This window comes from Tripterygium wilfordii, chromosome 17, assembly GCF_013401445.1.
Source record: "Tripterygium wilfordii isolate XIE 37 chromosome 17, ASM1340144v1, whole genome shotgun sequence".
NCBI lineage: Eukaryota > Viridiplantae > Streptophyta > Magnoliopsida > Celastrales > Celastraceae > Tripterygium > Tripterygium wilfordii.
Genome location: NC_052248.1, coordinates 10477869 through 10501993, shown reverse-complemented (window position 1 = coordinate 10501993; position 24125 = coordinate 10477869). Strand labels below are relative to the sequence as shown.

Sequence of the window (24125 nt, the reverse complement as noted above, 5' to 3'; positions counted from 1 at the left end):
TATCCAAACTTTGGATCCTTTGGGGTTAGTAGCAATAAAGGCATATGCATCAATTTTGAAAGTTCTCATCACATATGCTTTCTTTTCAAAGTCATTCAACCCTTTAGGCACCCAAACCTTCTTCACATAAACTTTTCTCTTCCTAGGTGTAGTTCCCTTAGGAACATTAGCCTTACCCTTGGGGTAGGTACCATTTTTGTTCACGTTGACCGTGGCCTCCTTAGCCTCTAGGGTGTCCTTAAGTTTCATAGGATCATATCCTAATCCACTCTTGTCAAGATAATGTCTTTGAGATGCAAGAAGTTCATCCAATTTAGAAGAACTCATAGAAAATTTTGAAAATTGTTTTTCAAGCATATTGTATTTCTCATTGGCCATATCAAGCTCTTTTTGTAGAGAAGAAGAGTTAGGCATAATAATGCACTCATGATCATCCCATGTATCCAACTCACCTTCTAGCTCATGAATCCTAGCATGCAAAGCATCTAAGTCATGTGAATTGCTAAATGATGCAATGTTACTAGAATTAACACATGTTTTCAATTGATTTTTTAAATCCTCATTTTCTTGAACTAATGCATCAAGTGAAAAACATACATCATCATATTTAGATTTCAAATCACAACACTCATTTAGATGCATTTTTTCTACTTTAGAAAGTCTACTAACTTCTTTCTTAGCATGCTTGTGTTTATGCATCAATTTCTCATAAGCAATATAAAGTTCATCATAAACACAAGAGAGCTCATCATAAGAAGGTTTAGAAGATGTTACCATCTCATCCGAATTTGATGAGGACACTTCCTCTTCCTCATTTGCCATGAGACACAAGTTGGCTTGGAGTTCCTCTTCACTATCACTTGAAGATGATGATGAAGAATCATCCCAAGTGGCCTTGAATGCCTTCTTCTCCTTCTTCCCTTTTTCCTTCTTCTTTTCTTTCTCTCTATATTCCTTATGCTTCTTCTTTTGAAGCTTAGGGCAATCGGCCATAAAGTGACCTACTTTGCCACACTTAAAGCAAGTACTCTTTTCTTTCTCTTTCTCCTCTCTCTTTTCTTTAAAAGCATTTCTATTCTTGAATCCTCCACGTTTGTTCATCTTCAAGAACTTCTTGAAATGCTTAGCTAATAGGGCTGCCCCTATTTCACTATCATCATCACTAGAATCCGAACTAGTGTCACTATTGATCCTAAGAGCTAAGCCATTTTTCTTAGGTGGTGCATCTTCCTCATCTAATCTTGACATCTCCAACTCATGTGTCATTAGACTTCCTATTAATTCCTCTATCTTAAGCTTCCTAAGGTCTTTAGCCTCTTTAATGGCTACTACCTTATCTTTCCAAATCCTAGGTAAACTCCTAAGGATCTTTTGGACCTTATCAACTTCCTCATATGGTTTGTTCAAAGCTTCTAATTCATTACATATGCAAGTAAGTCTAGAAAACATCTCCCTAATGCTCTCACCCTTCTTCATCCTAAAGCTCTCAAACTCGGTGACTAGCATGTTTATCTTAGAGTCCTTCACTTGACTTGTTCCTTCATGCTTCAACTCTAACATATCCCAAATCTCCTTTGCACTCTTACATTGAGCTATGTAATCAAATTCACTCCTAATAAGTGCAATGTGCAAAGTGTTGATTGCCTTATTATTTAGGCTAAGTAATCTCTTATCTTCCTTAGTAAACTCACTCTTTTCCTTATCTACCATCTCATCACCCAAAAGTTTCCTAGGAACATAAGGACCATTCTCTACAACTTTCCACAAATCATAATCAATGGAATTTATAAAAATTTTCATCCTATTTTTCCAAAAACCGTATTGCAAGCCATTGAAAAATGGTGGTCTATTCATGGATAGGCCTTCGGCCTCACCATAAGAATTAATATTTGCCATAAATATGCCAAATAGGATATAACTCCTAGTTTTAGCTAACCTGCTCCGATACCAATTGACGGATCGAGTTTAACACAAGAGGGGGGGTGAATTGTGTCCCCAAATTCCAATTGGAATCCCCTTTTCAATTTAAACAAATTAATGGCAATTAACAAGTAGCACACAAATTTGGAATCTAATGATTTTCCTAATCAATATTCAATCCAATGCAAGATGTGATACAATATAGTGAATGACCAAATATCAAATAATCAAGAATTGCACAAAACAGATTTTCAAGCAACACACTGCACACAGATTTTTCAACTCAGATTTTACCTATCAAATGATGTCGAAATGCAACGAAATTTTATATGCAATGTCACAACACCTTAATAAACACTATATCAAAATTTCAGATCAAAATTCAAAGTTTAAGGCAGTCTGCTAATCTCGGACAGATTAGGGTTTTGAAAATCCTGCAGTTTGAAACAAGTAGTAAATATAAACAAGTAAACAAAGAAATCAACACAGCGATTTATAGTAGTTCGGAGACCCTTCTCCTACGTCTACTACCTAGATTCACCAACCTAGGATTTTCCCAACTCCACTAAGGTGTGGTTTTAAGAGACCCACAAAACTCCTTACACCAAGGGTTTCTAAGAACTCCCTCAAACTTCAATGTTTACAATTTCCCCTAACAAAGGGAATTTCTCAATGGAATTTTCAGCCAAGGTTCTCACAGGTTACCTCAAAGGTATTTGGTGTGGAACTCTCAAGATTACAGCAACACTCTCAAAGATAGGATTTTAAGAACAAGAGAGGTTTAGATTGTAAGTAAACAAAGCCTAAAGGATATAGGAACTTCCCTTTTGCAAAAGCAAGAGTAGTGAGAAGTCCTTGATTGTAGAGGCTTGTATTGGAGAAGATTGTTGTAGCAAATAGCAAGGAAGCTTGATGATTGATGAACTTGATAGCAAGAGGTTTCTCTCAAGGATAATTTTCAATTTTGCTTCTCCAAGTTGTATGAAAGGGAAGATCCTCTTTTAAAGGCAATTCTCTCCTATGCTTGCAGCCATTGGATCAAACTTCAAGAGTTGATCTCTACCATCCATTGCAGCTCCTAATCTTGGTCATTGATGATTTGAGCAAACAAATCTCCACCATAGAGCATATAGACGTTGGAAGCTTGAGAGAAGTCAAGTTGTACCTTTCTTCCATAAGTGTTGTCACAAGCACAACCCTTTGATCAATGTACGTCTTCAAATCTTGACCATTCAAACTCTCTTTAATTCTCAACCATGGATGTAAATTGTACTATGCCATCTTGTCCCTTCATTTTGAATCAAAGACTTCAAAAGTGATCCCTTAGTCAAGGATCTTGTTTGATTGCACCAACCTAACTTTCTTGGTAGCACATGTCTTGAGTGAAAATGTCAAGGATCTTGTTTGATGTTCTAGGACTATATTCATGAGAAATTAAGTGCATCACATATATATTTGGTCATATGCTTAAATTCCGCCAAAACTAGGTTTTACCTAATTTTGTGCATATGTGTTCTTTGTGAACGTGGTGAACCAAATGAACTCCGATTTAAATGAAATTTCGTGTGCATCTTAGTTTCATCACTATGAACATATTTGATTTAGTAAAGTTCAAGAGAAAAGGTCATTTACACTGAGTTTGCAAAATGACTTTGAATTTACACTTAGAATTTATCGGTTTCACTATTAGTGATCTAATTGCTTGGTTGAGTGACCAAACGATTTCCGATTGTTATGAAATTTTACATGGACATTCTAATACATATAAAATGATTTATCATCCAGTAATATGAATTTTCTGGGTTGTTTTTCTAATGTAATTAACCTATGCGCTCTATATGAAGCTCTTTGAGCTTACATGCAATTGGGGAGTTCTATCTCCTATTTCCTTGTAGGTTAATCATCATTGTGGTCTCATATGGCTCAGAATTTAGTATGTTCAAGAGTGGTCGAAGTCCTGTTTCTAAGAATGAGCTTGGAGCTCTAGGAAACAATGAAAAATCCTATATTTGCCAACTTTCCACTAAGGCATTTAATCAAGTTGAATGAATCAAACATTGAGGCTATTGGTTGTGGTCTTCATGGAGATACAACTCTTTTAAAACATGTGGGACAAACCTTGTCCTCTCTATCATTAGTGATATATTCTTGTTTGACATTTTCACTCAAGACATGTGCTACCAAGAAAGTTAGGTTGGTGCTCATATATTAAACCTTCTTGTGCATGTGGTTCAAGTTTCAAGTCATTTGGACCTAAGTTGGTTAAGATATGATAATTGGAAAATTGATGCTCTAACTTAGTTCATGTATGTTTGTTTTCAAAACTTAATTTCCAGCACTATCTCAAAAATATATAGTCATTTAAATTCAATTCATATAAATCAAATATTGCTTTAATGTTTCATTATCATTTATAATTGATTTAATATCATCAAAATTAGACATATAGGACCATAGGTCCAACATGCTGTTCCACTACTTACATAATGCCACAAACAAGCATCTCCACTGACTAGTACTCAAGTGGCGCACTTAATTTACAATAAGTCAAACCAACAAAACATCTTAAGAAAGCTCTCGTGATACATGGGAAGCATACTATTGAGATGTGTTAGCAACAACAATCTGGGAAGACTTCTTATTTTTTCTTCTCAGCTTGCATAAGCTTGAACAACTCTAGATAACCATGATTCTTCTAGCAAACATCAATATTATTCTGGTGCCATTGTAGTGAGTGCAACGGCGAATAGGGTATGACGTACTAGAAGTCACATGAGGAGATGGTGCCTAATAGCTGGGTCTCTTGATGGCCAAGGCTGACGCTTAATTTTCAACACGATCTTCAGTAACCATGACAACTGTTGAATTACCCCTTCAGAATCACCGGATTGAGGAGTACAACTCGGCAAGAGGATCCAATCACGAAAATGATCAAACTTACCAAAATAACATCTAGACCTCGGATATGGTATTAGACTAAATCCAAATGTTTCCACAGCACAAAAACCTAGATCTGCAAACAAAAACGACTTTTGTATCTCGCTAGAGAAGGAGAAGGAGATAGAGGGAGAGAACAGAGTGCTTGTGTGAGAACTCTCAGAAGAAGAGTAACTTCAGAGGTCATATTCCCTACAATAAATTACATTATTTACGACACTTTGGCTCGGCGGTTATCTAAAAGCGCTGACGCTTTACTTTATTTTAATTTTTATGGCGCTTCTTAAAAAATTGCCGTTAAAATGAAACACAAAAGCAACGCTAGTTATAAGCGTCATGAAAGGTTGATATGTCAGCGCTTTTTCAGAAAGCGTCGTCGATGTAAAAAAATTCGTGCCAAATCAGTTGGCGGAAATTATACCATGGCACTTTTGATAAAAGCATCATCAATGTTCCGGCGTTTTGTCCATGCATGCATCCATAGTTAGTATTACAAATAGTCACACATGCATACTACTTTTCTTTCTGGAGAATGGAACCTTTTGATTTTGATTAAAATCACTAAAAGTATTTGTTTAATTTAAAACATCACCAAGTATTTGTTCAATTTGTTGTTGAAGTTACAGTACGTAGATCAACTTAATTAATTGCTCTTTATTTGTATTTTTGTAGCTTAAGACTCAGTTGGCTACAAGGAAGGCTAAAGGTCGAGCTCTCATGGGATGCTCATGCATTTTCGATGACCAAGCTTTTATGCTTTGTCGAAATATTTTGAACTTGAGTTTTCAGCATGGGATGCTCATGTAAACTACCTATATTTGTTGTTCTATATGACCTAATTTAGATTCTTATGACTTCAATATGTGTATTGACCCTTTATTAGTTGTTTGGCTAAAGCCCATATTGGGTGAAATAAATCCAATATTTCCAACATACTCCCAATCGCCCACTATGGGCTTAAATTGAGAGAAGAATAAATATTTTTCTTTTCAAATATTAGATAAATGGGTCATGTGACTGGAAACACACATTATTTGTCATTTTTGTTAGGCCTCAAGCATACCTCTCGCAACCTGACTATGAATCGTGATGAATCTTGATATGCCAATTATATTCATATAATTGTGCATCCTTTTATATGAAATCTTGCATTGTTTAAGAGTTAATTCGAATTATATGCTGCTTAAAGAGTGTTATTTGCACATTTCAGGTTCCGGAGCATAAATGGAAGAAAAGCAGCTTAATGGATAGGAATAAGCAAGAAATTGGACCCGGAGGGAAAAACCGATCGATCGGCCCAAATGTCCGATCGATCGGATTCTGATTTAGCTGAATTGGACAGTGGAGAATTCCGATCGATCGGGCCAAAAACCGATCGATCGGCCAGAGTAGTCTCGCGAATTTTTAGGCCTTTAAATGTCCGAAATCAACCTAAAGTCAAGAAAAGACCAGCTCAAAACGACATCATCCTGTGAGATGAACGACTCTGGGTCATGAGGAGTATAAAAGGAATAAGTTGCTAGGTTTTGAGGTGGTTGGAATTTTGGAGAAATTCTCTCAAGCTTGGACGGCAGCCCTTGGGAGCTCAAGCTGGAATTTCAGGGGTTTCATCTAATTTCTTCTCATTTCTTGTATTAAATGACTGCTAGTATGGATTCTAAGTTGTATTTCGTGATTATGAGGAACTAATCCTCTAACTAGGGGTCCTAATGGAACCCCTCTTTGAATGTTGAATGAACTTGATTTTTAGTCTTTAATCTCTCTTATTGTTGTTGATTTTCTATGGATACACTTATTGCTTTCAAATGCTTGATCACCATTTGAATGATTTTTAGCTTGAGTTGAGTCCGGAAGGATAGGCCTAAGGTTGCAAGAATCCATAGAAAACATAAGTTGAATGAACCATAGAAATATAGGTTTATGACTTATGCAATTGTTAAGTGATTTCCATTGATCTTAATGGGTTTACAATGTACTAATCCGAGTGTTAGGAATAACCCGGATTTAAGTTGAAAACACATTCGATGTATCTAGGAATAGAACATTGAATAGAGTGGGAAATTGATTGTCAACAACTAATTTGAGAATTGAGAGTTAAAGAATCAATGGAGTTCAATTGGATGAGAGGTGGTGAAATTAGGAACCCTAGTGTTTAACTTTCTTGGAAATCAAATTGTCGTTTGTTGTTAGTTAATTGTTCAATTTGTTACTTACCTAGTGATTTTGCAGTTGTTTGTTAGCTTTCAATGACCACAATCACAATTCGCATTGCCAATTAGTGTAATAATTGTTTGAATTGACTTTGAATTTGAATTTGCCAAAATATCCTCGTGGGAACGATACTCTACTCATTCTTTATTACTTGTGCGACTTGTCCGCTTGCGAATAATTTCACAACAAATCTTAATTCAAAAATTATAGATCGAGAGTTTGGGTCTATCGACATTTCATATAAAGCCACTTACGTACATTTGTGTTTTTTTTTTTTAAATGTGGGGCTTGTGTTGGGTTCGAACATAATAACAAGACTCTAAAATGAATAACATATGACGAAATCACGTAAAAGATCATTCAATGAAATTTGATAGGACAACATTCAACTAAATCCCAATGTCACATTCATGTTAAGCTACAATGAGCCAATATGAAGCCTCTTTCTCCTTATTTTTTGACAAAGAAATAGTGCACGATTGGTCAGAACTAAATTTGGAGAACCAATGTTGTTTGCTCTGATGAATTTGTTGAAACAACGTTGATGCTCTGAGACAGAGAAGAAGTCAACGAGGTTGGATGAGTGAGTTTAACTTGATAATCTCCATGAGGAACTGAAGTCTCAAAGACACCTCCAGCATCTGTTTTGGCAGATAAGGTCTTGCGACCCCACTCATGCAATAGCTTATCGACAACGTCTCCTGTGGCCAAGTTTTTGAAATTGTTCTGTCAAACACATCCTGTAACATCCCTTTGGATTCCATGGCGCCCACATTACAATCCCATTGACTTTTGGGTGTGAATGTCCCTCTCTTAGAACCATCTCCAAGTAATTTGCCTGTCCATGCATAATTAATCTGAATGAGTAAAGGATAATGCTTTTGGTCACAGAAAGAAAAGTGTTGACACTTAAATAACTAGTACCTGTCTCGGAGATTTCTCAACATCTATTTCTGTGAGCCAAACTGGCAGACGGGTGGCCGCAAGGGTATCGATAGAAGATCTCATGTAAGGAATGTTTGGAGTAGAAAAGTGTCCTTCCAAACCAATCCCCATCTTAATATTGCCGGCAAAGCTTTGGATTTCCCTGAGTTTTTGAAGATATCGAGCCGGCGATGATTGACTATCGCCACTCTGTTCAATGGTGTTATATTCATTCATAAATAATGTAGTTGCTCCATCAATACTATGAGTCCAGTTGAAGATAGTTCCTGAAGCCTTTTCGCCAAGTTTGCTTTCAAAAAAATTGTTATGCAAATTCTCATTAACAACATCCCATCCTATAACCTGGCCTTTGTATCTTGAGACTACAGAGTTCACTCTTTTCCAGGTAGCCTGTAGAAGATCTTTAGGTGAGAGTGAAGTGACCCACCACGGTTGAGACTTGGGATCATCCCATACAATGTTGTGTCCTCTAACTGCTATCCTGTGGAGTTTCGCGAATCGGAGCATTTGATCTGCCTGGGAATAGTCCTCATGGCCTCGAATCTTCTCCGTACTGTACCACTTCAATTCATTCTCAAATGTCGTGACTCCGAAACCCTTGGAGAGAAACCAATATCTGTAGGCAAAGTTTGTGAGGATGTTGTTGTTAATGGCACAACCGAATGGGAAACTTGACGACGTTTGTTGGATGGAGACTGTGGCATTAGGCAGGGGATTCCCTTGTTTATCAACTGCTTTGATACGCAACTTTGTCATACGTGCCTGAAAATATATATATATTTATAAGCTATAAATCATCATGTACCTAAATGTAGGACTTTGCAAGTTTCTTACTTTGTTGATGCTTTGGTCTTGGTGAGACGTCCACTCTTGTTGGGTGAATGGCTGCAGTGAGATGCTATCAACCCATATTTCGACTGATGTGTTCTTGCTCTGAAACAATGAGCACATTGTAATATATATATGTATAGCTTTATATACAAATTACTGTATCAATATATATATATATATATATTATTACCTCAAAGTAGAGTTCAGCAGGGCCTGATGCATCAACAGTGAGACCTCCTTTGAGCATGGACCAGCAGTTGGACTCAGCAACAATTGCACCAGCAAATTTGGTCCCATTAGATGTTTTGAATATGGCGGATACTGGAACGTTTCCATCACTCACTTGTATCCAAGCTGCCAAATATACTCCAATGTTAAATATACTTTGACTGTAAACCAGCTAATAAAATTTAACCTAACTCGAGCCGTACTTACCGGAGAAGGTATAAAGCTTGTTCTTTTGCAGATGAAGCTTTTGGGAGACACCATCAAATGGTTGGTTTCTGCTATAAGCGACCACAAATTTGTTGCCTCCTAATTCTCTATGCTCAACTTTTGCAGCTCCAAATACAGACCATCCTTTCAACCCTTGGTTCAGCTCTGGGTTTATGATGACCCCTCCATCATATTGAGGTTTGTGAGGTTTCTCTAGACACTGAAATTCCACATCATTTTGTGTACACAGACATAACAAATAATTAAATGGAAAGACAATGACGTGTGTATATATATATATATATATATATGTTATTTTATTATATAAAAAAAGAAAAAAAAAAACGTATACTGCAGAGCTTGCCTCAATACTGGCCGTATAATCATATGGCACTGCTTTGGATTTAATTCCTGTACATATATACCAATAATTAAATAAGTCAAGTCATATCAAATCGTATCAAATGAAGATAAGCTTTGTAAATATTTGTATTCTAAAGGTGTATGAACACAGAATCGTGAAGAGAAAAGAGAAGTTTCGTAAATATCTCATCAACCGTACTAAAGAGATTGCATAAATTAATAATAATTAAGCTAAACCTGTGAAGAGTGGAATAAACAACAGTCGTAGAAGCACAAGCAGAGGATTGTTTCTCTCCAAAATATTCATTGTAGAAGAAAGAAAGATTGCTTGCTCTATTCATTGACACACACTTGCCTCCAATTATATATATAGTTCTTCAACTGTATGTCTTTTCTTCTATGGATATGTTTCAACAGTCTTATGTTCCCATGCATCTCCTAGTAACCCCCATTAATGGTAAATTAGTCATATATTATGAGTCATGACCAAGGGTTTGGAGCCTTCTTAATTATGACATTTTTTTCCCATAAAAATGCATCCTCCAGAAGAAGGAAGTGGTTGTCCAGCCTTCTTCAAGACATTTTTTTCCCATAAATGGATCCTCCAGAAGAAGGAAGTGGTTGTTGAGCCTTCTTCAAGACAGTTTTTTTTCCCCATAAAAGATGCAACTTGTGCAAATCCAACTTCCCATAATTCTTTAAGGGATTTCTTTTGTGGTTTTTTTTTCAAATAATTTCTTTTGTGGTTTAAACATGTGACAAAGTGTGATTTTCGCCCTCATATTAATTAGTTATATTTATAATAAAAAATAAATGGAGCTACATTAATTATAATTTATAAAAAATAAGTAGAACAAACACCGGTTTAAGCTTCAACCATCCAAATACCTATTGTTCATATGAGAGTGAGTATTGGGTCTTGGGAATGTATGAGAGAGCACAAAAGTCTGCAAACCATCATACCATATTGTGAATTTCCATTTGATAGAGCTTATTTGCTATCAAAATAAATTGGCTTATAAGTTGTGAAAATTAATCTACCTTATAAGTTATGACAAACGCCATTCTCCATAGCTTATGAGACTGAGACCATCATCCCACTGAAGATCGGCCTGCCAACCATCATAACACTGACACTTGAGAGAGGTGAGAATGACAATTTCTTAGCCATCAACCTAGATCTTATTGAAGAGAAGAGAGAATTAGCAATGTTGAAATTGACTTCATACCTTGCAAACCTGCATGATAAGAAGGTGAGAGCTAGAAGTTTCCAACCAGGATACTTAGTCCTAAGAAAAGTATCGGGTAATACAAAGAACCCGCACCCACAAGACGGAAATTGGGAGCAAATTAGAAGGCCCATACAAGGTGACATTTCTCAGCGAACTTGGAGCATATAAAATTGAGGATCTTGCAAAGAAAGTAGTCTTTAAGGTTCCATTTTTGGGGCCCAGCCCGGCCCGAAGCCCGACATTATTTATTTTTATATGTATATAATATGTATATATTTACATATATATATATATATATACACACACATACATATATATATACATACACACACATACACAGACAGTGCACACTGTCTGTGTATTTGTATATATATACATATGCAGGCAGTGCATGCACCGTTTGCATATATATACATAACTATATATATGTAATATATATATATATATACATACATACATATATATATATATATATGTATATATAATATATAATATATATGTGTATATATATATATATTATTGCAATGTATGTGTATATATATATGCACATAATACGTATATATTTCACTCTCTTTAAAATATTGTTCAATTGTATAAAAATTAAAGTACAATTATGACATTAATCAATTGTAAGCAAGGATGAAAATTTGTCCCCGACCTGCCCCGATCTGACCCGACCCGCCCCGTGTGGATTTAATCTCCAAAACCCTAAAGACTCTAAACCCCAAAACCCTAAAGACCTAAAGACCCTAAACCCCTAGATCCTAAAGACCCTAAAGCTTAAAGGCCCTAAACCCTAAACCTAAACCTAAGCACTAACCCTAAAGCCATAATATGACCATCTACTCATAAATGTTGATAAAATCTTAAGACCCTAAGATTTTATGAAATAAGTATAAAATTAAACTATTTAAAACTATAGATGTGTATAATATAAAATTTAAAATCAATACTCATTAAGTAAAACTAAAATTATTTAATTGTGTTAAAAATATAACAGGTGGTATGTAAAGATAATAATTTAATTAGTTGGCAAATATAACATGAAAGTAGCTTTGGCTTGTTGGTCAGTTCGTTAATCTCTTATCTAAAAGTCCCAAGTTCAAATCCTATGATGAACAATTTGATTTTATAATTTTCAAAGAGGATGAATAGTGGCGGGGCGTGGGAGCCTGAGCCCGAAGCCCGAGGCCCGAGCCCAAAGCCCGAGCTTTATGAGTCTGGGCCTCATATTCTCAGTTTGGCCGGGCCCGTGGCCTGAAGATCTAAACCGGGCCGGGCCGGGCCGGGCTGGACTGGCCCTATGCCGATCCCTAGTCATGGTCAACATTCCAAAAAATGTCCATGGGACTTTTCAAGTATTTTGGGTTTGATAAACCCATGGGGTTCCTCATTGAGATTTGGGATGGACGGCCAAGGCCAATAGTCTAAAAAAGTCCATGAGACTTCCCAAGTATCTTGAATTTGATTAAAAACCCATAGGATTCTTCATTGGGGTTTCGGGCTAGACAACCAAGGCCACCAATCTAAAAAAGTTCATGGGACTTCCCAAGTATTTGGGCTTGATTAAAAACTCATGGGGTTCCTCATTGAGATTTGGGTTGGAAAGCCAATGCCAACACTCCAAAAAAAATCAATAGGACTTCCCAAGTATCTTGAGTTTGATTAAAAACCTTTGGGGGGAACACTGAGGTTTGGGATGGACGACCAATGCCAACAGTAAAAAAAATCCATAATAATTCCCATGTATCTTGTATTTGATTAAAAACCAATGGGGTTTCCTTCAAATAACGAAACACTCTCTTTGCGGCTTTGAGATGCAGCTCTGTTGGTTTTTCCATAAACCTACTATTCAGACATAGAACATACATGATATCAGGTCTAGTGGTTGTCAGGTACATTAGACTTCCAACAATTTGTTTGAAGTATGTGCTGTCAATCCTCTCCGCTTCTAGATTTTTCGTGAGTTTTAGTCTAGGTTCAGTTGGAGTACCAACTGGATTACAATTCACCATGCGAAATCTTTCCAAAATCTCTTGAGAGCATATTTTCTTTGCCCAATAAAAATCCTTGCAAGTGTTTGTACAACCTCTATGCAAAGAAAATATCTCATTTTTCCTAAGTCAGTCATGTCAAATTCAGCCATCATTAAATTCTTAAAATTAATAAACATTGCTTCATTTTTTTCAGTGAAAATAAAATCATCGACATAAAAGAAAACTATCAAGATTTTACCTCCCTCTTCAGTTTTGATGAATAGAGTGCATTTGCTGATATGGACAATTATGAAAGCCTGCCTTTCCAAAGTAACCTTCTATACGATTGTACTAGACTTGAGGTGCCTGTTTCAATCCATATAATACCTTCTTCAGCTTAGAAACCTTATGTTCTTCACCTTCTTTCACATAACTAGGAGGTTGATCAATGTACACATACTCAAGAAGTTCGCCATTGAGGAAGGCTGATTTGAAATCAATTTGGAAGATGGACCATGAATTTTCTGCTGCCAATGAGACCACCAGACGAAGAGTATCTTGTCTTGCAACTAGAGCAAAGACTTCTTGAGAATCAATGCCATGTTCTTGCATGTAACCCAGCCCAACTTGAGACTAACCCGGGCCTGAAATTCAGTACGAGACAGACTCACACCCGAAACCCGGTTCGGACCCAACCCAAAAATGAGAGAAGGGTCGATACGTATGTCATGTGAGAGAGAAAGGAGGTCGTCATGTGTGTGGTGTTTTAAAAACTTTTGAAAACTTTTTTTTGTGTCTTTAAAAATTTTGAAAAGTTGTTGTAGGTTTTGATAAAAACGGAAACAAAAAATACAAACATGTTATGATGAATGTATGTGACTAATACAAAGAATGTGGATGTCCTTATACATTACATGTATTAAATTATATCATAAATGTGGATGACTCTTCACATACTATTTGGTTCCTATAAAAGGGACATTATATGAATAAAATGATGAACTTTGAGTTAATCATCTGCATACTACTCTAAAGATTTCTTATATATTTCTATCACCAACACCATTTTTTTTTGAAAACCAAAACAAAAAACAGTAGTGATACCAAATAAGTCCTTAAGTTTTTAAGTATTGTATATAGATTATGGTTTAGAAACTTCAATTGATTCTTTTTCTGAACGTATTTATACTGTGTGCATATATGTTTTTTAAATTATTTTTAAGTGAACGTAGGACAAAAAAATAAAAAGACATATATATAACCACACTCTCTGAGTTTTTGGAGATAAATCATTTTAGCTAGAAAATCCAAGTTCAACTCTCCACATTAATACCAAACATTTTGATTAGGAGAAATTGAGACAATTCAAGTATTCGAGGTTTACACACTCATACACATATACATTTTACGGTGAGGCCTCAAACAACTGATATGCATATTATTATATACCTTTTTGCTTGTGTTTTTACATTGAATTGATGTTTTGTTTACTGAAATAAGATCAGATTTGATATAAATTATATTTTTTGTGCTTTTTCAGCTCCTTACGCTCAACAGCTGCTCAACCCATGCTCAAGCATAGATGTCGCAATATTGGCCAGCAGCTAGCGCTCAACAGATGCTCAACATGCGTTCAACAGCTGCTCGACAAAATAAAATCCGATAATTAGAAGTTTGACTTGTTTTAGGAGTTTCCTTTGAGGTTTACGTGTTTATTATTATTGAAGGAAACCCTAGGAGGTTGGGGAGAGTTTAAAACATATATAAATTCATCATTACAAGTCAAGAAGGAGATCTTTGAAGGTTGACGGGAGAGAAAGAAGAAGGGATTTCGGCAATCGGGTTCCATCATTCTTGTGTTTTCTTTCCTAGATTTCCATGGATTCTATTAGTTTTATTTTCTTTTGTTTTGTCGCCTAAGTAGCTAAACCTTTTGCTAGGGGGATGATGTAGCCTCTTTAATTGTGCTTAATGATATTGGTTTGATCAATTTTTAGATTTCTTTATGTTATGTCAAGTGTTGATTGTTGTGCTTAATTGATGATTGAACCGTGATGCTTAGCTACCATCTAGGTTTGATTGTTTTGATACAATTCGTTGTAGACGCCATGCTCGGATTGGGAATAGCTTCTTGCAATTTAACACCATGACTGCCTAGACATAGACACCATATGCTAGGATTCATGTGATTGCTACATAAGTTACCATAGATCCAATTGCGTTCTTGTTTGTTAAACTAGTCTAGAAGCCATGGATAGTTGCAAATTAAGACTAGACGTAGTAAGTTAGACGCCATGACTACTACATGAATCAGGGGACTTGGTATTTGACATACATGAAGGAATTGATAATTGACAACTAAAGGATTTAAGTACAATAAAGATGGTGAAATCGGAACCCTAGCTCACCCATTTGTTTGTTCTTTGCATGCTTCTTATAATTTTCTCTTTTAATTTCATAATTGTTCAATCATAAATAATATTTTGTTTTTATTTGGTGATGTCTATAGTGAATTTCGGAATTAAGATAGATTAATACTCAATCCTTGTGGATTCGACACTCGTATTTGCTAAGCTATACTACCATTGATTCATGCACTTGCGAGTAATAAACTGAGTTTTGAATTGCTATAATTTAGTGGTTCGAAATCTCACATCAACAACCTTTAACCTTCAAAGCATATGTGCTTTCGCCACTCTAATTTGTTTAATGCAACAAATAAATATCTCCAATGGTGCTCAAGTGGCACACTTAATTTACAATATAACTCAAACTAAAAAAATATTACCTTCAAATTCGTGTTGAAATTGGGCTTAAATCTTCCCCTTTCTGCTACACCTTCCGATTGTCTTCTTGCACTTGTATATAGAATATATATGAGACCAAATAGAATTAGGGTTTTATAGATTTCTTGGAATAATTAATAAGGTAGTAGGTAGATGTAGTTTAATTAGGAACTTGAGCCACATATTTGGTCATACCTTCATACTTGCTCTTTTTTTTTTATCTATGCATGCGACTAATTAACCAGCTGTAATAAACAAGAAAAAGTAGGAATGCTTAGGTGGTTATTACCAATGTACTGTCTACATTAATAATCCCAGTAAAAAATAAGAAGGCTAACAAAAATGTTGTATTTATTGGTGAAAAATGAGTTTAGTTGCTGATTTTCTACTGCAGAGTTGCATCTGTCCGGACGGCTTATTTAGTTGTCAGGACAGTCGACGATAGATCAGTCTCCGAGGTAGTTTTTGTGTTAACTGTCCGGACACCTCAAGTGGGTGTCCGGATAGCTGACGGGCAGCAACAACTTAATTTGATGAATTCCAGTCCAATTTGGTTTCGGGTTTTTTTTTGGTTCTTTTAGGTTTTGGGACGACTTAAATTCTTCCATATAGTATAAATAAGCTATATGTTGTAAACCTTGGGGAGAGAAAACACAAAAACAAGAGTTAGACATATTATTCTTTTGCGGCAACCCTTCGACAACTTTGGAGTTTTGTTCACCGTTTTGTTTGGGAAGAGTGTGAGAGAGTTGATTGTTGTTCTGGATGAGATTTTGGGTAGTTCTTGGCATAGAGAACCGATCTCTTGAAATTTTCTTTGTAATCTTTTAGTTCATATTAGTGAAACTTTTGTCGAACCTCGTTAAACTTATGTCTTGTTCTTTTTCTCTAGTTTGTTTCCGCATTATTGTTTCCTCAAATTGAGTCGTCATTATTCACAACAAAAAATGTTAGGGATCCCAGTAAATGGTATCCAGTCATCCCAGTAATTCAGCTTTTTCCTTGATTGATGTAAGTGTAGGGATCTACAAAACCTGGTTATTGAATTAGAGAGTGACATGAATGACTGAGATCCTATTTACTGGGATCCCTATCACTTCTGAAAACTTAATAATGAATGACCTAAATATTTTGTCCATTGATGCTGAAGCTAATCTCCCCATTGATTTATTTTACTATTATGTGGCTTTAGTAAAGTCCATTCATTCACTTTACTATTATGTTGATTCCACCTTCTTGATTTACTTTAGTTTGGAACTTTGACTCCTTATGAAAATTTTTACTCATACATGTTAAAGTACTTTATTAAATTTTTATACAGTCGAAATACTTCAAGCGTGACTCAAGCGTATGGTGTCCCCCTCCCTCTGGTATTGCTAAAGTTAATTTTGATGCAACTTTGTCTTTATATATATATATATATATATATATGTATGTATGTATGTATCAATCCGTCTCACATGAGGGATCCCGTTGCTTAGTTATTTGCGGGATACAAATTTCTGCCATTAAATCAATCTTGCGGTTCATATAAGCTTTTATCCCCTAACCCATTGTCTCTATCACTCTCGATCTGCCCGTCTCTCATCTCGATCTGCTTGTCTCTCTCACTCAAGCGACTGTCTCTCTCACTCTCGATCTGAAGAAACCCATCCCTTGTGCATCATCATCTCGATCCTTTCTTCCCTTGCACATCTCTGCTTCTATTATTTCTTCCCTCTTTCTTCTTCCCTTACCTTTTATTGAAGTCTTTGCCTCCATCATTGGTGGATTCTCATGGGTAGGGGTTATGGCAAACGATTCTCCAAATGGGCAAAGCAACGACCACGAATCAGATTCCCCATGGATGGGCGATTTCATCTTATTCGGGCTTGCGTATGAGTTTGACAGATTGGGATGAGTTTGATAATGTGATGGTTTGGGTGATTTCGACAAACGATTCTTGAATCAGTTTATCTATGGTTTTGAATTTTTCCTTGTATAAAGATTTTCTTTGACAGCTTATGATTTTGAGCGGATTAGTTCGACATTTTGTGTTTCGGAAGTGAATTGGTTTGGCCGAGTTCAACAATTTTTGTTAGATGTGAATTGTTGTGGCTTATTTAGAAATTGTTTGGCTATCCATACCCGATATTGGCCGACTTCAATGCCTCTGTTTTTCCTGTGAAGTGCTAAGTTAAAATTCGGAAACCTAGATTAAAAGTGGTTACTAGTATGCCGACATTGATTCTACCCTTTTTACTCACCTTTCATGTGCTTTTGCTTATGTGAACTCTTCCTCTTATGAGCTTTGTATGGACTTTCAGGGAGGCTTTTGACAAATGAGAGTATAATGTCATGGATAAATGGTGGAATGTTTGCTAATAAGCTACTTCCGGGTTTGCCCTACCATTGCTATGTGTGGTTCCATTATCTGGAATTACATAGATGTTGAAGAGGCTCCTGTGTCTTCTAAACAACCCAATTTCTTGATCATATGATCAAGCAGACATCAATATATGAAAACAACCTCTTAAAATAACACTACTAATAATGACGAATTAAAGTAACTAAAACCACAAGTACATAAGTAGTAGTAACTAAATGCAACATAATGTCATAATAACAAGTCCAACAAATTTTTCATGTTCAATACCATTGATACAGACACAAGGGACAAACTACTCATAATAACTAAAAGCAATAGATTGCTCATAATGCAAACTCTCATAGTCTCATTCATAAGAGAAGTCCCCTGACACTCATCTCAGCATTCTTTTATATTTTCTGAGAAGCAAAATTCACAGCTCAAGAATAGGATCTTAAATAGCTGGCAAACCATCATCAATCCATTATGACTTGGAGTTCATGTATTCCTACAATAAAAGAAACCAAGTTCACCTTATCAGTCATTACAACAAATAAATATAAATAAAACATTCAATGCATGCATTATAATTTAGTGAAAACTCACCCGTTATGTAGCGTCGGACAATTCTTTTTATCATGTGATTGTCCTGCTAGCCCGCAACCATTGCAACGTCTAGGGTTATTCTTCACGGACATTTCTTTACCTCCCTTTAACCTCTTTCCACAACCTTTTGATCGGACCTTGTCTGGCTCATGATAAACAAGCTCTGAAAGACAACACTTGGAACTGATTGTTGTCCATCACTTAAGGACATGGGCTTGATCTTGTTGTGAAGAGACTCAAACGATTCTATTGCCAATTCACAAGTGTCGCAACTCACCAAAGCATCATCAATTATATTCGATACAAGTTTATGTAAGGTATTGTGATATACAACTAGTGAAGCATCACAATTGACTCTCTCACCCGCAACATTAAATGGACTCAATAATTTTACAGCCTTAGTCCATCTACATAACATATACACATCCGGCAATGGTTTTGCCAATTGAATCCTCCTCAACGTCGCCAATATATGTCAACAAACAATGCCACAAGACTCAAATTTCTTGCAACTACAACTCGTGTAATTCGTAGCTTTATCCTCTGTTACTTTACGTACCCTTCCATCACCTTTCTAATCTCTATTATAATATCCTAGTCAACTGCTACCATGTAAGCCATGCTTTGGTACAATTCTTATTGAAATTTGTAAAATATGCTCTGTGTGTATAACTCACTTGTTTACTTCTCTATTGGGCACATCATTTTCATGAGAGGGTGCTCGTTGACATCTTTATGATCAAGAGCTAACTCTTGATGTCGTTGGTGTTTTAGTGCTCTAGTAAATCTCACCACAAAATCCATCAAAGTATTTTCTTAGACATAATTTTTTTGAAAAATGAGTGACAACCTTCCACTCGTTGACTACTGGACGTGCCTACAACAAAATAAGCAAGAATTCCATCAATTAAACCAACTGAGAATGTTCATATGCAATAAGTAGAAAAGCAAATCATTATACCTGTAGAGAATGTTTGATTAATATAAGCAAGAATCACTTATGTCGGATATCGTACAACCCCTTCAACCACTCATTGTCAAAAAAACCACTGTGCTAAATCACCCTAGACCATGCCACTTCAAATTCATCTAGACTCTCAGACTCCCATATGCATTTATGGAACTCTGTGTAGTGTTCTTCCCACTTTACTGCATCTAACTTCTCTGAAAACTTGCTCAGGATATGCCACATACAATATCTATGCACAGTGTGGGGAAATAACTCACCAATAGCTCTACTCATAGTGGAATCTTGATCAGTTATAATCATTTTCGGAGCACCTGTTGGCATAGCGGCCAATAATTGTTGCAAAAGCCATAAGAAAGATTCTGTTGTTTCGTCACTTAAGAATGCACATGTTGAGAGTATGGTACGCCCATGATGATTCACTCCAACAAATGGTGCAAAAATCATACTATAATGATTGGTGTTATAAGTGGTGTCAAAAACCACAATATCCCCAAACGTATCATATGCTCTTCTGCATCCTGAATCAACCCAAAAACAATAAGTGACCTTGCTTTCAACATCCATTTTAAAAGTGAAAAAGAATTCATGATTCTTGTCCTTTTCTACCTAAAAATACTCATACAACATTTGAGCATCATGTCCTGTATACAACTTCACTTCGTCTCGTCGAGCATTATAAAAATCTTTCTCAATGCACCCAATATTTTCTATACCTCCGGCTTGTACCTCCAAAATACTAATTTGTTGATGTATGGGAATATTTGCAACAGCAAATTATTGTGTCAATGCCTTTTTTGCATTTGACATGGAACAATGAGACCGTAACATATACACATTCCTTGGTGTTGTAAGTATATGATTATGGATCGCATAAAATTGATTAACAACAAAAACTGGCTTAGAAGTTGACTTCACAACAGTCATCTTTGCCTAACATCCTTCTCTAAGTAAACCACGTATCCTAATACAATTAGATTTTGAACTTCCTTCTTCCCGAATCCATTCTTTGAAGCAAACGAATTCCCTTCTAATAAATTCATTAGATTTGTTCCTCTTCGTAGAAGACAATCGAACACTAAAACCAGCCTCCTAGCATATTCATTGTAATAGTTTTGAGATTCGTCCAATAATTCGAACTCTTGTCCAATTTTTGGAATTTTTTCGCACACTACATTAGGACATAAGTCTGCATATTCGATGAGGAAGAACATACATCTCCTTGTGATACATCAACAAATTCAGAATCCATGACCTTGTATAAATGTGAAATGCAGCTACCACTATTTAAAAAAATTTATATTAGAGGACCTAGAGCTGTCGATAAGTGCTATGTGAAAATCAAACGTGGAGATCAAAAAACAACAATAGGAACAAGGGAAGACAACAAATAAAACCTTGAAACACAACAACATTGATAACCCCCAAGATGGCAACAAAGAAGATAAATTAATTTACCTGGATATGTTGTTGTTGTGAAACCTGTTGTTGTAGACAGGCAGATCGAGAGTGAGAGAGACGGCCACTTGAGTGAGAGAGACAGGCAGATCGAGATGAGAGACGGGCAGATCGAGAGTGAGAGAGACGACCACTTGAGTGAGAGAGACAGGCAGATCGAGATGAGAGACGGGCAGATCGAGAGTGAGAGAGACGGTGGGTTAGGGGATAAAACCTGATATGGACACAAGATTGATCTAATGGTAGAAATTTGTATCCCGTAAATAATTAAGCAACGGGATCCCTCATGTGAGACAGATTGTGTGTATATATATATATAGTGTAGGGTTGGGACTAGGTCGGTTTTATCGGCCAATCAACCCATTATCGGTCGACTGATAATCATCCATCAACCGACCCACATAGTAAGGCCGATAATATCATCCGATCCATGTATAGATGGTTTTTAAAATATCATATCGTCGGTTGCCCGATAATTATCGGTCAACCGACTATTCTAAAGAAAATAAAGAAAATAGTATAAATATTAGTATTTAATTATTGTTATTGAAATAAAATTGTTAGTTTTGTTATTGTTATCGGTCATTATCGGCCAACCGACCCATTATCAGTCGGTCGATGATCAACCATCAACTGACCCAAAAATATCAATTGCCAACCGACATCCGACCCATAAAAGTTGGGGCGATAATGATTTTTCCATTTGATCAAAATCAGTTGGTCTGGTCGGTTGCCTTATCGATCGATAATCACCTGACCCAGTCCCAGCCCTAATATGGTGTAATGGGGTCTGGATATGGGCAGAGACGTGTAGGATTGGAGGTTCTCCATGCAGAAACTGCTGCCATTCTCTTTAAGATGGAATTTGCTACTACTCTTGGGGTGACGATGAGTCAGGTGGAGAGTAATTCTCTTGAGGTTATTTCTGCGTTGGTTAACTCAGATGAGTCCTTTCATTCATGTGGAATTGTTAATGTTAATGTTAAAAGAATGACAAATAATGTGGCTCATCATTTAGCTAAGTTGACTTATTTATTAGCTCAAGACATTTTTTTTGATTGAGGAGTGTCCTCATTCGATTCTTCCTTTTGTGGAGACCGATTCCCTTTAATGAAATTCATCTTCTTCTCAAAAGACTTCATTAAAGTATTTGAAAACCACCCACATGCGTTCATGTTTAACCAAATTGGGTCTCTTATTTATAGATGCATTTCTTATTTATCTCCAAAACGGTTCCGTTTGGAGCCAAAATGGCAGCGGATCCGTTTGGGAGCTTATTTGGACATCGGATCACATAAAGACGTGGGTCCCATGCCTTTTTACATGGGTCCCACGCCTTTATGATACTTTTTTTAAAAAAATTTTTTGACTGTGGGTCCCACGCCTTTATAATTCTTTATGTATTTAAATATTACATATTTATATTAAACATATTAATAAATTTATATATATTTATATTAATATTAAATTTATTTATAGTGATATCAAATGTGAGTCCTATTTTTTTTAATTAATATTTATTAATTAGTAATTAAAATTATATAAAATTCATTATAAAATTTTAATATGAAAATATTTATTAATTAATACTTAAATTTAATTTTAACTAAGAATTATATATATTAGATTTATATTAATATAAAATTTTAATTTTAAATTTAAAAAATCTAATATTATAATACTTTATTTCGATAGTTTTCCGCTAGAGTCAATTTTTACTTCACCAAACACCTCACAGCATATTTCACAGCTTTAAGTTCAGCATATTTCCCAGAGCATTTCCGCTAGTATTGAAAATCCAACTTTCCGCTCTGCCAAACAGAGCCTAGATAAATTTGACTAAGTAAAATATACTTTTGATCACTAAAAGAAAGAATTAATGCGTGAATTAGTACTGTTGGGTAGATTTCTATAAACCAAATTGGCAATTCGGCATCGGCGAGTGTATCAATAGTGTTAGAGATAAGATAGCAATCTCACTTAAGTGTTATATTATCATTTATTCTTATATTTGTTTTGAATAATTGTTATAATCCCAATGAATGAAGGGATTCTCATTATAATTCATTATGGAATGAAACAATTCATCTGGCCTTGAGGACTTTCATGATGAATGTAAGTCTTCCTAGACTGAACCATTATAAACTCTTTTATTTGTATTTTGAAGTCTATCTTGCTATCAAGGATCAAGCCAACACCAATATCCTTCTTCGCTTCTGCCTTCAACATCAATCTTCACTTTCCGTGAGATGGGTACACGAACTTCTGTCACTGTTCAAGTTGTCGGTCAAGTATCTTAAAATTCAATAATTGAAGAAGTTAATTTTTTATTTTATGTCAAAAAGAAAGTTAAAAAAAAAAGATTTAAGAAATTGAAGAACCGAATCAAAGCTATTATTACCGACGATCACAAAGTCAAATTGAAGATTACTATTTCCTATTTTGTGAATACCAAAATTCAAGACTTGTTTCCTAAACTTGAAGAGCTTATTGCCGATCTCATGAAGAATATTTTGGTGCCAAACTACAAATTAAGTCAAATGAAGATCTTGGGTAGGAATATGTATGTTGAAGTATGGAAGTGTTTTAGGATCAAAAACCAGATGGAAAATAACCTCTATGCTCAAGGTGAAAAGAAGAGAACTTGGATGATTATTGCTTTTAAAAAAATAACTCTGAACATGTAAGCAATTAGGTTTTTCAAACGTCTCCTTCAATTTTGCCATTTTGACTTCACACTTGATTATGAGAATTAATTAGCTCCATAATCTCCTCTTCACATGGAAGGAAACAAGCATTGATTTGTTCTTCAAACAAAATGGAAATAATAACATATGTATATATATTTATATTGAAAAATTAATTTTTTATATATTATTTGTTAAAACTTAAATTTTTATTTTTGTTGGCATTTTCTACATATTGTGCGGGCTCTCGACTAGTAGTAAAATAATTAATCTTTGAGAAAATTGACTTTGTGCAATCATCAGAAAAAAAATTTTACTCCTGGAGCACGAAAAAGTATTCCTTAACTTTTGTATATAAACATTAAGATCAAGATTCACAAATATTGCATACCTTATTTAATCTTCAAAACAAAACATTTCAAGT

The 24125-nt window shown here is 35.5% G+C and overlaps 1 pseudogene; it reads right to left on the bottom strand.

Moving 5' to 3' along the window:
* Positions 1-7557: 7557 nt before the first annotated feature.
* On the bottom strand, positions 7558-18331 carry LOC119981903 (annotated as a pseudogene).
* Between the last annotated feature and the right edge of the window lie 5794 nt (positions 18332-24125).